Source organism: Pseudophryne corroboree, chromosome 1 (assembly GCF_028390025.1).
Source record: "Pseudophryne corroboree isolate aPseCor3 chromosome 1, aPseCor3.hap2, whole genome shotgun sequence".
Taxonomy (NCBI): Eukaryota; Metazoa; Chordata; class Amphibia; order Anura; family Myobatrachidae; genus Pseudophryne; species Pseudophryne corroboree.
The window spans coordinates 586,660,411-586,673,304 of NC_086444.1; the positions used below are offsets into that span (position 1 = coordinate 586,660,411).

Consider the following 12,894-nt stretch of genomic DNA (forward strand, 5'->3'; position numbering starts at 1 on the left):
TCATGTTTCATGGTCGCACGCTGTCTGATTATTACAGAAACAAACAGATCCCTAGGGGGTTTCGGGTACAAAATTCTCCCACCATTGGACGTCACAACCCCTCTTTTTGCAAAAGATGGATTGCTGTGCTTAATAAATGTGCGATGGATTTGATGCTCCTGGTGATTGAGGAGTCCACCAGAGAAGTCACCTGCACCCGGGATAAACTAAAAGTTTTTGAGGAACAACATCTAGACACCCTCTCAGGAGACAAGACCACCAATTGGCTGGATAAGTTAAAAACACAGATTGAAACCTACCGCACGGAGTTGATCAAATTTAAGAAGGATAAGTTAAAAAAAGTGCAAGCTGATTATGAATCACACCGGGTATATACTTGGCTATCCAACACGGCAGCACCCTCTGCCCATCACAGGGGCAGAGGACCACGCAGGCAGCGGACCTACCACTCGCAGCGCAGTACTTCAGCCAGTGAAACAGACGACCCAATGGCCTCAGATCAACCATCCTCCTCCAGTCAGGGGGCCCCTTTAGGGGCAATTACCAGGGCAGTGGCGTCCGGCAGAAGAAAACACCCACCCGCAGGGGCGGGCAGTCGAGGCGGCAAAAGGGGCGGCCGCCCCCCGAGATCGACTCGGACGTAATTTTCAATCTATCTACAAAAACTCTATCTGCGGCGGAAACCGCGGTCTTAGCCAAAGGTCTGGCTTATGTCCCCACCAAATCCCCGGATAGATTCAAATGGAAGATTGAGACCTTCAAGTTTAACAGATCTCTCAAACTTCGTGAACATTTCGATAAATCCACCATTCCGCCAGTTAAGCCCAGTTCACAAACGCACACCAGGAAATTTGGTTCCACCTCCAAGTTTGAGCCAGTCTCCACTAACCCATCCATCAAGACCTTTACACGCATGATGGACAGTTTGCAGGATGGTCTGGCCCCTGGGTTTCATCAAAATCTCACCAGAGAGGAACGACAGGCCTTGAAATCTTTACATGAGAGAGAGGACATAATTGTGCGAGGAGCAGATAAGGGCGGAGGCATTGTCGTCTTGGATACGAACTTTTACATTGCGGAATGCGATCGCCTTTTGGCCGACAGTGAGACTTACAGTGAATTGCCAATAGACCCCACTGTTGAATTTAAAGCAGAGCTTGATGGGATCTTAAGCTCAGCCATGTCCGAAGGGCTCATTTCAAATGAAATATATAGAAAGTTATGCTGCAGGTTTCCGGTTACTCCTATATTCTATGCCATTCCCAAAATGCATAAAGATGCACAGCATCCCCCTGGTCGGCCCATCATATCCGCCAGGGGTTCATTATGTGAGGCATTGGCTATTTATTTAGATGGATATCTTCAGCCATGCATACAGGGTACCTTCACCCACCTAAAGGACTCTAATGCATTGCTGAAAAAGTTGGTCGACTATGGCCCAGTCGACAGTGGTATTACATTAAATACGCTTGACGTAACCAGCTTATACACCTGCATTCCGCATCAAGCAGGCTTAGCTGCAGTGAGGTTGCTCATTACTGGCAATCCACTATACAATGGCCCAGACATAGATCTATTTATTGCACTGTTGGAGTTTACGCTAACCCATAATTATTTTCTGTTTAATGGCCGCTTTTTTATCCAGAAGATAGGATGTGCCATGGGGTCAGCAGTAGCCCCGTCATTGGCTAACACGTATATGTGGGAGATAGAGCGTAAGTTGTTCTATGAACATACGTCTATCTCAGAACATATCCCACTATATGTGCGATACATAGATGATTTACTTCTGTTCTGGACAGGTGAACCTGAAGCACTGTGCACTTTAATTGCGGACCATAACAGGTCAGCTAGTCCTGTTAAATTCACCCTTAACTCTCATGCTAGTGAAATTTGCTTTCTTGATATTAAAATCAGTATACATGAGGGCAGGATCCAGACCACCCTCTACAGCAAGCCCACAGACCGCAACACGTTGTTGCGGTATGATAGTTTTCACCCTAGAACCCTGGTGAGGGGCCTGCCTTACTCCCAGTTCCTCAGGGTCCGCAGAATTGTCAGTGAACCTGAAGACTTTGAAATTCAGATAGCGTTAATGTCAGATAAGTTCCGCCAGAGAGGCTATCCGCAAGATATTTTGAAACAAGCCCGAAGTAAGGTGATGGCCCTTAGTAGAAGTGAGGCCCTGAATGGTGTTGACACCAAAGCAAGAGGTGACAAGATCACCTGGGTTAACGAGTATAACACAAACAGTGCCAGGACCAATAAACGTGTTAAACAGATGTGGCCCATGATCAGCACAGATCCCAGTTTACCGTCCCTCAAACACACCAAAATAATGCCCTGCTACACCCGGAGTGCTAATATCAAGGACCTGGTGGTCAAAAATGACGTAACCCGTTTTAAATCTGCCACAACAGCCCCACACTTTTTAAGTCGTAAATCTGGTTGTTTTAAATGTTTAGGCTGCACCACGTGCAGCTACATGCTGACTGGTGATTTTATTCTACATCCACACACTGGCAAGAAAATTAACATTACCTGGCCTTTAACGTGCAGTTCCTCTTATGTAATTTATGTACTGATATGTCCTTGTAGCCTATATTATGTGGGCAAAACCCAATGCCAGTTCAAGGAACGCATGGCCCAGCATAGGTCTGCTATTAGGGCGGCCTTGAACTCCGGCAAAAGTGACCAACCGGTCGCTCGCCATTTCGCCCAGATGCGCCACAACGTGGCAGCCATCAGATATAAAATTGTTGATCATATCCCAGTTTCTCACCGTGGAGGTGATAGAGCAGTCCAACTACTTCGATTGGAAGCCCGGTGGATTTTTAAATTAGACACCATCCACCCCAGAGGTCTTAATGAACAGCTTCATCTACAATGCTTTCTCTAGAGGAGATAAGCACATGATATCCCGAAACGGCGGGTATACATCAACCTTATTAAAAACACTGCTAGTGTCATCATCCGGTTGGCCCTAATGTTGCTTATTCAAGTTTAATAGTTAAATTACGAAGAAGCTCTATAATCACTCCCATAGGTAGGTAGAGATCTGGTGGGCAGTGCCCAAACTCCGACGGAGAGCACCAGGGGCACCTGGGTGGTATGATATTTAAGATGTTTTTTTTCTTTTTGTGTATCTTTACACTGCTACTGCTCACAGTTTGTGTTGATATTTATACTTCAAAAGTTGAGGCCGGGCCAGCCTTGCCAGATTAGGCAACCACAATGGTTCAGGTATAATTGTCACGTACTATCAATGTGTGCTTTTATATACAATGCACCGACATGCACTTTATCACTCATTTGTATATACTTATTCTACGTTACATGTTTGCTGCTGAGTATTCAGGCAATTAATTGTCATTTTGATGTCACTCTCATATATATATTTATGTCTCCATAGATGTGTTATTTGGGCCGGCGCAGCGTCGCCACGCTGCGCCGCGTCTCCATGGTAACCTGGGCCTCCGACTGCCACCCGCGTCATCAGTGAGCCCGTGCGGCTGGATGACGCGACTTCCGGGCGGTGCTGGAGGCGCGTTGCCGGAAGCACGGGCACCGCTCTCCCGGCGGCGTGGGCGTGGGGACAGCCGGAGGTATCCAGGATAGGTAAGGTATTTAAGTTGTATTTTCTGTTTTTTGTCACTAGTTTGCAGTGTCCTGAGGAAGGGGGTCCGTCCCCCGAAACGTTGACCGATTAAAAGCACTTTATGTTTGACTAAACTTGGATGTGAAAGTCTCTGAGTGCCGCCGATCTCCGACATTCTATATATATATATATATATATAGAAAAGGAACTAAGACCCTTTAATTGAGCTAATATCTGATAAGCTCAAACCACAGAGAAATACCCACTTTCAAAAGAGGTACTAAACATAGAATAGACAAAAGAAAAGGGTTCTCTTGGGAGCTTAACCACCACAGATATCTAATTCATATGATAAAAATATTGTTTATTAAAACAACATATTACAGTATTGTCATATAAACTTCCATAACATGAATAAAGTATTTTTATATATATTTTTATTTTTTAATATTGATAGTGAGCACTATTTAATATTTAGCATGGTGTAATTAGCATCATTGACTATTAAATAATTAAATTCTAGGATCAGTATTTCACTTATAGTTTTTGGTTCACGATATGATGATATTAGAATTTATTTGGTCTATGGGTTGAGTTCAGCGCATATATTCAATTTAATTATAAAAATGAAAATTAATCCATATACACAAATGACAATTGGAGGTATAATTTAATGCACTAGGTAGTATTCGAATAATAAGGTAAAGAACACTATTAAAGATCGGTACTGGTTAATAAATAATGGACAATGGTTAGGGATTTTGAGCACTATAAATTTGTGTCCTGTAAATAATCATTATATTAATTTTCAGAACAGGATCAGTAATTTATGATTACGAATATCTAACTTATGTAGGTTATCACCTTTTAAGTTGCTCACTGGGGTGTATATAGTATTAATAGGGATCTTTCTAATTCATGCATGCATTCAATACAAGTTTTAATAGGTTTATCAAGTCTAAAAAGGTCTTTTAGGTGATGTTAATTAATCTAATTAATTTACCTAATTATTTTGACAGGAAATTATGTCAATCACACAGGGGGTATATATAGGTGCCAAGAGTTCACTCTCACTTATAGCTGTGAGGTGGACCTTGAGACACTATGTCAGGTAAATTCCTTATCCTATCCAGTCTGTAATTGAATAAGACATGTTTAAATTTTGATTTTCAACTAAGATATCCCATTTTATAGGAAGTGGATTGGATAGTGCTTTTTGAATCCATCTGGTTTGCCCTTTTATTTTTGAAGTCCAATAGGATTTATTAGAAGGTGAGCCTGTCTCTTAAATAATTAAAATCAAATATTTTACTTATTTACATAAGTGTATATATGACCTATTTAGTCTACCACGAGTGTTAAATTTAGTTGCGACATCCCCTTATTCAATTTGTTGCGATACTAGGGGTAGCTTATTTTTCTCTGGCTGGGTCCACAGGATTATCCACAGGATAACATTGGGATATTGTCAAGCGACAGCGAAAATGGCACCAACACGGTCACGAGCTTTCTGGCCTCCCAGGATGCATTGGGGCCTCCACTATATAGTCCCGCCCACTGACTCAGTCAGATCAGTTTTTTGCTTGGTGCGGCAGGAAGCCGCATGGTCACAGGGCTGCTGTGAAAGCAGCCTCAAGTTTTCATTACTTTACTTTTATAGACTTACTGTTTTGGTTTGAGCGACTTCTCTTAACAGCGTCTTAAACATGTATTAGAAAGAGTCGCTCCAACAACTCCCCACCGGGTCGCAACAACGCTTACCTTCGCGGTACAGTGCTGTCTCGACGGGCGTCTGTGTCGGATGTTCTAGCAGGTCCAGCAGACGTTACCAGGCTGTGGCCGGAGCATGGGGAGACAGTGAGTATATGGACTTCCTCTTACTAGAGGGGTCAGGACACAGCTACGCTGATTTGGTGGAGACTACAAACAGCGTGTTGATGCGCCGAACATCTCGAGTGTGACAGCGCTACGCTCCGGGGATCATAGGCGCCAGGACTAGGTGAGGCCGCGATCCTGGGAGTTTAAGTCAACAGGGGGTTTCAGACGCTCTCCTGGCCGTCCCTCCTCCGAGTTCATGGCCAGTTCCCGCGGGTCTCTCGTTTCATGAACTGAATGACCTCACTTCCGGCTCAGACGCTACCACGAGGGTACTCGGTCGCAGCTTAGACGCTGCGGTTGTGTACACTGGATATAAACCCGCCCAGACCGAGTCGCAGGCCTTTAGTGTCTGCATGCACGTGGAGTCGCTCAGCGTCGGTGTCCGTTGGTGAGCGACCGTGTCCGTTATCAGTTACCAGGAGCGGCAGTGTACACCAGTAGCGTCTGAATCCACTCAGCGTCTTTCGAGCGTCTTTGCTTGGATATGGAAGTGTGGTGAGTCTCCCTGTATCCCGCTCCCTGGAGGCAGGGTATACAGTACTAAAAATTCCTTCTACTTCTTAGTGTGCACTGTTAATTTTTAGTACCTATTGCATATGAGACCCGTATATTACTGTGTTTTCTGCATGTTATGTTGAAAAAGAAGCAGTTAAACAGAAGTACAATTTTCCTACTTATGTATAAGTTATTATGGAGGTTGTATTCTCATATGACAATGTCTAATGCTTTAACATGTGACTGACTGCTAGTATGTGTGCTGACTTTTCTGTGTAATGTCAGTCCTGTTCTGACCCTCAAATCAGGTGCACTGTGGTCAGATTGATTTCACCTCTATATACTGATTATAGGGTGTGGTTCAGTCACAAAATTGTGTAGTCAATATCAGAAAAAATGTCTGTGAGCGGCAAAAGTGATGAGGAGAATTTGTCAAGCACTCCTACAGCCCTAACATGCTTATCTTGTAAGCAGGGGTAATTGATATGATTCAATTGGTCACTTATGAGGGTTTGTGTGTAAACTGTTTCGCTTTTCAGCGAAGTAAAAAACAGGAGTTAGTTCAACCTCCAGTAGAGCACCATGGAATATGTTCGCAAAGACTCTGTCTTCAATAGCGGACAGGTTAGCTCCAGTAGCACCACCTCAAGGGTTAGGTTACACTATGAACCCATACGTGCAGCTCCCTTCCTATGGTTTGGTTCCAGTAGCCTCTACAAGCAACCAAGGGGTAGGTAAGACTAAGACAGATACGTCTGTATGGCAGACTACACAAGAGGATACATCGGATGATGATGCGGAAACAATAGATTCAACTCCGTATGATGATCAGTCGCAGAGCTTTAGTTCAGATGATGTAGCTGAACTCATTAATGCAGTAAAGGCTGTGCTTTCTCTTGAAGAACCAGCCAAGACAGCGTTAAAAGCAAAAGCACCTGTATTCAAACGAACAAAGTCAGTGAAAGCTGAATTTCCAGCGTCAGAGGAGTTGACGGAAATGATGGATGAGTCTTGGGCAGCGCCCAGTAAAAAGTATAAGATTCCTAGGAGATGGGATTCTTATTATCCATTTCCTGCTGGAGATTGTTCGAAGAGAGAAGTTCCTCCAAAAGTAGATGCACATGTTCTGCGACTAGTGCACAAATCTGCTTTGCCACTGTCATCTACCTCTTTGAATGATGTCACAGACAGGAGGGTAGAGAGCCTATTGAAAAATATTTTTTCTCTTGTGGGTGCAGTGGTAAGACCTGCTATGGCTTCGGCCTGGGTAGCAAAGGCAATGGGCGAATGGATAGAGGAACTAGAGAATGACATCCCCTCTCCTACTAGGGAGCAAGAGGATCGTCTTTGCCGTTTAAAACAATCTGCCCAGTATTTAGAAGAAGCAGCCATTGATGTAGGCACTGTTGCTTCTAAAGCTTCAGCCCTGGCAGTAGTCGCTCGCACAGCAGTCTGGCTACGGACCTGGAAGGCAGATGCGGAGTCCAAGAAGGAATTGGAAGCATTGCCTTTCGTGGGTAATATATTATTTGGAAAACCTTTATCGGATATCCTAGAGTCAGAGGCTGAATCGAAGAAGGTCAGATTTCCGGCTACCTACAACCCTAAGTCCAAGGGTTTAAAATTTCGCTCATTTCGCTGGCAAAGCAAAGCGAAAGGTAAAGAGGAGCCTAAACAACCCCAGTTTAAATCCAGGGGTAGGAAGCAGTGGGCTAGCAAAAAGCCAGCTTCCAAACCTGAACAAAAGCCCTCAGCCTGAAGAGACGGGCCTCCGCCTGGAGGATTCCAGGGTTTGGGGCCGACTCCTGCAATTTGCACCCACATGGCAACAGTCAACAACAGATGCCTGGGTGCAGAAGGTAGTATCTCAGGGGTATGGGTTCCCATTCAGGAGGCAGCCTCCTCAAAGATTTTTTTGCACCAGCCCGTCTCGTATAGAGTCGAAGGCCAATGCCCTGCAAGAAGCAGTCAAAAAATTACTGCAGTCAGGTGTGATTGTCCCAGTACCTCCATCACAAAAGGGACAGGGGTATTACTCCAATCTGTTTCTAATCCAGAAACCAAATGGGTCATATCGACCAATTCTAAATCTGAAGAGGTTGAACAATTACATATGGATCCCGAAGTTCCACATGGAGACGTTACGCTCCATAATGTTGGCTATGGAACCGGGAGACTATATGGTATCTCTGGATGTGCGGGATGCTTACCTACATGTGCCTATAGCACTATCACATCAGTGTTACCTCAGGTTTGCCATCCTCAAGGAACACTTCCAGTTCCAAGCTCTGCCCTTCGGGCTAGCTACAGCACCCAGGGTTTTTACCAAGATCATGGTGGTTATGGCAGCTTGTCTGCGCAAACAAGGGATAAGGATATTCCCATACCTAGACGACCTATTAAACTTAGCACAGTCGCAAGTTTTACTGTTGAGCCATCTCCAACAGACGATAGTTTGTTTACAGAGACACGGGTGGCTCATAAATTGGGAGAAGTCGTCCCTGAATCCATCACAGCGGATGGTTCATTTGGGAGCCATATTGGATTCAGACCTACAGAGAGTTCTCTTACCAGAGAAGAAAATAGTCAAGGTGCAGGTCATGGCTCAGGAAGCGTTGCAAGCCCAGACAATGTCAGTCCATGCAGCAATGCGACTGTTGGGTCTGATGATATCAACGTTCGACATGGTGGAATATGCGCAATTCCACTCCAGACCATTGCAGCATCTCATTTTGACAAAATGGAACGGAAATCATCAAACAATAAAGAAGCAGATGATAAAGATTCCAGTAAATGTAAAAAGGTCTCTAGCATGGTGACTACAGACAGACCATTTAAACAAGGGGAGACCCTTTTGGATAAAAGAGTGGCAAGTCCTGACGACAGATGCCAGCCTGCAAGGTTGGGGGGCGGTACTCGGAAGCCTATGGTTCCAGGGAAAATGGACCGCAAGGGAAAGTCGCCTGCCGATAATTCTGTTAGAAATAAGAGCCATTTACTTGGCCCTAGTTCAGGCAAAGGACAATCTACAAGGAAGACCAGTCCAGATCCGCTCAGACAATGCGACGGCAGTAGCATACCTGAATCATCAAGGAGGGACTCACAGCAAGAGTCTGATGAAGGAAGTAACTCCCATTCTAAAGTGGGCAGAACTCCATCTCCCAGCATTGTCAGCAGTATTTGTCCCGGGTGTACTAAATTGGGAAGCGGATTTTCTCAGTCGGCACACCATTCAGGAAACCGAATGGGCACTACACCCAGAAGTGTTTCAGACACTGGTGAACAGATGGGGTCTACCGGAGATAGACCTTATGGCGTCTCGTCTAAACAACAAAGTTCCGAGGTACGGATCAAGAACAAGGGACCCAGGAGCAGTCCTGGTAGACGCACTGTCAGTAGAATGGAGGTTTCAGCTGGCATATCTGTTCCCTCCAATATCTCTGTTACCCAGAGTAGTGAGAAAGATAAAACAGGCAAAAGGAGCAATCATTCTAATAGCTCCAGCTTGGCCAAGAAGGCATTGGTACACAGATCTGTGGAGAATGTCCGTGGAAGCACCGATACTGCTCCCTCAACGTCCAGATCTGTTAATGCAGGGTCCTTGTTGTCACAGTCATCTGGATCGCCTGTCTTTGACGGCGTGGCTGTTGAAACCTCTATCTTAGAAGCTAAAGGATTTTCAAAGCAAGTAATCCAAACCATGCTTAGAGCAAGAAAGCCTTCTTCGGCCCGTGTATATCATAGAATATGGCAAGCCTATATTCATTGGTGTTCTGGAAAAAATTACAATCCAAGAGCCTTTAAAGTAGCTAGAATTTTGGATTTTCTGCAGGCAGGATTGGATAAGGGGTTGAAGGTTGCTTCCTTGAGGGTGCAAGTCTCAGCGTTGACTGTATGGTTTCAGCAGAAGATTGCTGACCTACAGGATGTACGTCCGTTTTTCCAAGGAGTAGTACATATTCAACCTCCATTTGTTCCTCCTGCAGCTCCCTGGGATTTGAATTTAGTTCTTAAATTTCTCCAGGGTCCTTTGTTTGAACCACTTGAGAGAGCGGATCTTAAGTGGTTAACGATTAAAGTTCTTTTTTTACTGGCAATGGCGTCAGCCAGAAGAGTGTCAGATTTAGGAGCATTATCATGTAAGTCTCCTTTCCTAAGTTTTTTTCCAGACAGAGCAGTTCTCAGAACGAGATCTAGTAATCTTCCAAAGGTGGTGTCAAAGTTTCACCTGAATGAAGAGATTGTAGTCCCAGCTTTTCATGTATCGGGACTATCTGCGGGAGAAGCGTCACTGGACGTGGTCCGGTCTTTAAAAATCTATATAGATCGTACTAGTGCCATCAGGAAAACAGATTCCCTCTTCATCCCCTACGGATTCCATAGGAGAGGTTGGCCTGCTAGTAAACAGACGCTGGCGAGATGGCTCCGAGTGGTAATATCTGAAGCTTATTCTCATGCAGATCTCCCTATTCCGGCTAATGTCTCTGCACACTCTACACGTAAGGTAGGTCCTTCTTGGGCAGCACAACAGGGTGCATCAGCAGAACAGATATGTAAGGCAGCCACATGGTCTTCCATAAACACATTCATCAGACATTATGCCTTGGATACTTTTGCCTCTCATGACGCAGACTTCGGGCGAAAGGTCCTCCTGTGCAATCAGGAGCGTCCCCACCACTAAAATGGCTTTGGGAATCCCAATGTTATCCTGTGGATAATCCTGTGGACCCAGCCAGAGAAATAAACGTTATGGTAAGAACTTACCGTTGATAACGTGATTTCTCTTATGTCCACAGGTATCCACAGGGATCCCACCCGGACGCATCTGATTTGAGGATCTAGACAAACACTAAAAACCTCTTCCTTCTTGTATGGAAGGGTGTGCATGTGTGTTCTTATCGCCTGTACAGGTCTCTACCTAATGTTCCTGCCTATAATCGCTGTGGAAAGAACTGATCTGACTGAGTCAGTGGGCGGGACTATATAGTGGAGGCCCCAATGCATCCTGGGAGGCCAGAAAGCTTGTGACCGTGTTGGTGCCATTTTCGCTGTCGCTCGACAATATCCCAATGTTATCCTGTGGATACCTGTGGACATAAGAGAAATCACGTTATCAACGGTAAGTTCTTACCATAACGTTTATTTTTACAAGGTTTAATGAACTCCTAATCCTAATGAAGTATCCCATAATTCCATAGGAAGCATACGGATATACTACTGATTTACTTCGGTCACACCCATAAATTGAAGGTCAATTAGTACCTAAAAGGTGAGTTTATGTTGTCTAAATCAGTTTTCAGGTGGATCATTATCCTCATAAGAGGGAACATACACTTCTAATTGAAAGCTTCTGTATACTCAGTAAAGAAGCCTTATACTCTGGCCATACATGAATTATTACAGTAGATTATTACTATTCTGTATAGGAACAGTCTATCTTTCAGCATGTTCCTTTATAAATCTACATATACATGTACATGTGGATATAATCTGGACACTAATATTTTATCATATATGATTTGATCTAAATTATAATGGTTTATCATATATAAATTTCTGTAATATAGACACCTCAGTATAGTGAAAGGATTATGTGAATTTATTGAAACATCTGTTTAATTGGACCTTGATTAGCTGTGGATTAAATTAATTTTCAAGACTATATCAAACCTCAATTAATGTATCCATAGATTATACCTCCTATGAATATCACAATGTTAGTTTGCTTAATGGGGCTATTGTTATATCTGTTATGAATTATCCTCAGCAGAACGGTACTTCATATTTATAACCTTTTTCACATTTAGCATAAGGATGGATATACCTAACGGGAGTGTAATTCTACTTTATAGGAATACATTCTCAGCAATTCCACGCTTTGTATTGACATATTTTGGTGAAGCCATTTTTTGGTATGTATAACCACTTTAATTAACCAACTGAGTATCTTCAATGTGATCATTCTCATTTAAACCAGATGTTATTCTTACAGTCATCATACAATTTGTTTATCAGTGTACATCCAATGAACTGTCTGGTTATATGATGAAAAGAACAAGTTAATCATTATACTAGTACATCAGTTTCTAATCTGACATCTGAAATTGATTCGCACAATAGGGTTCTGATTCTTATTTTCTTCTTTTCCAATTTTCTCTTGTTCTCTCCTCCTCCAATGTTCTTCTCATTCTTATTTTTGTATATTTTATATGATTCATTGTCTTTATTTGAGCATTCAAGTTAATATCAAATACAGAAGGGATTTTATAAACATTGCTATTTGATACACATGTGGATTAAAAAAGTGTATTTATCAATGTTATTTTAAGGGATATTATTTGATGTATATCTTTTGTGAACCACCTAGATGTGAACCCCTGATGAAGTCCTAATGGACGAAACACATTGGGTTTCTACGAATTTGGGTTTCTATGAATTTGTGAACAGATCACACATGCTTTTTCGTGTTGAAGAATAAGCACTTCACCGAACAACTGAGAACATCATACAATAGATTATTACAAATGAATGTATTACTCAATCAACATGTGTGATCCTCCTATTCATGTTATGGAAGTTTATATGACAATACTGTAATATGTTTTAATAAACAATATTTTTATCATATGAATTAGATATCTGTGGTGGTTAAGTTCCCAAGAGAACCCTTTTCTTTTGTATGTAGATAGATAGATAGATAGATAGATAGATAGATATACACTGCTCAAAAAAATAAAGGGAACACTAAAATAACACATCCTAGGTCTGAATGAATGAAATATTCTTATTAAATACTTTATTCTTTACATAGTTGAATGTGCTGACAACAAAATCACACAAAAATTATCAAGGGAAATCAAATTTATTAACCCATGGAGGTCTGGATTTGGAGTCACCCTCAAAATTAAAGTGGAAAAACACAC

The 12,894-nt window shown here is 42.9% G+C and overlaps 1 long non-coding RNA gene across 4 annotated transcripts; it reads left to right on the forward strand.

Moving 5' to 3' along the window:
• Positions 1–4,683: 4,683 nt before the first annotated feature.
• On the forward strand, positions 4,684–12,607 carry LOC134925628 (uncharacterized). 4 transcript variants are annotated; one of them, XR_010177532.1, is made up of 5 exons: positions 4,684–4,709; positions 4,793–4,870; positions 11,124–11,240; positions 11,824–11,883; positions 12,339–12,607. It is a non-coding gene; the product is annotated as an uncharacterized LOC134925628 (long non-coding RNA). The 4 variants fall into 4 exon arrangements; XR_010177531.1 differs by having other exon boundaries at positions 11,170–11,240; XR_010177533.1 differs by lacking the exon at positions 4,793–4,870.
• The last annotated feature ends 287 nt before the right edge of the window (positions 12,608–12,894 follow it).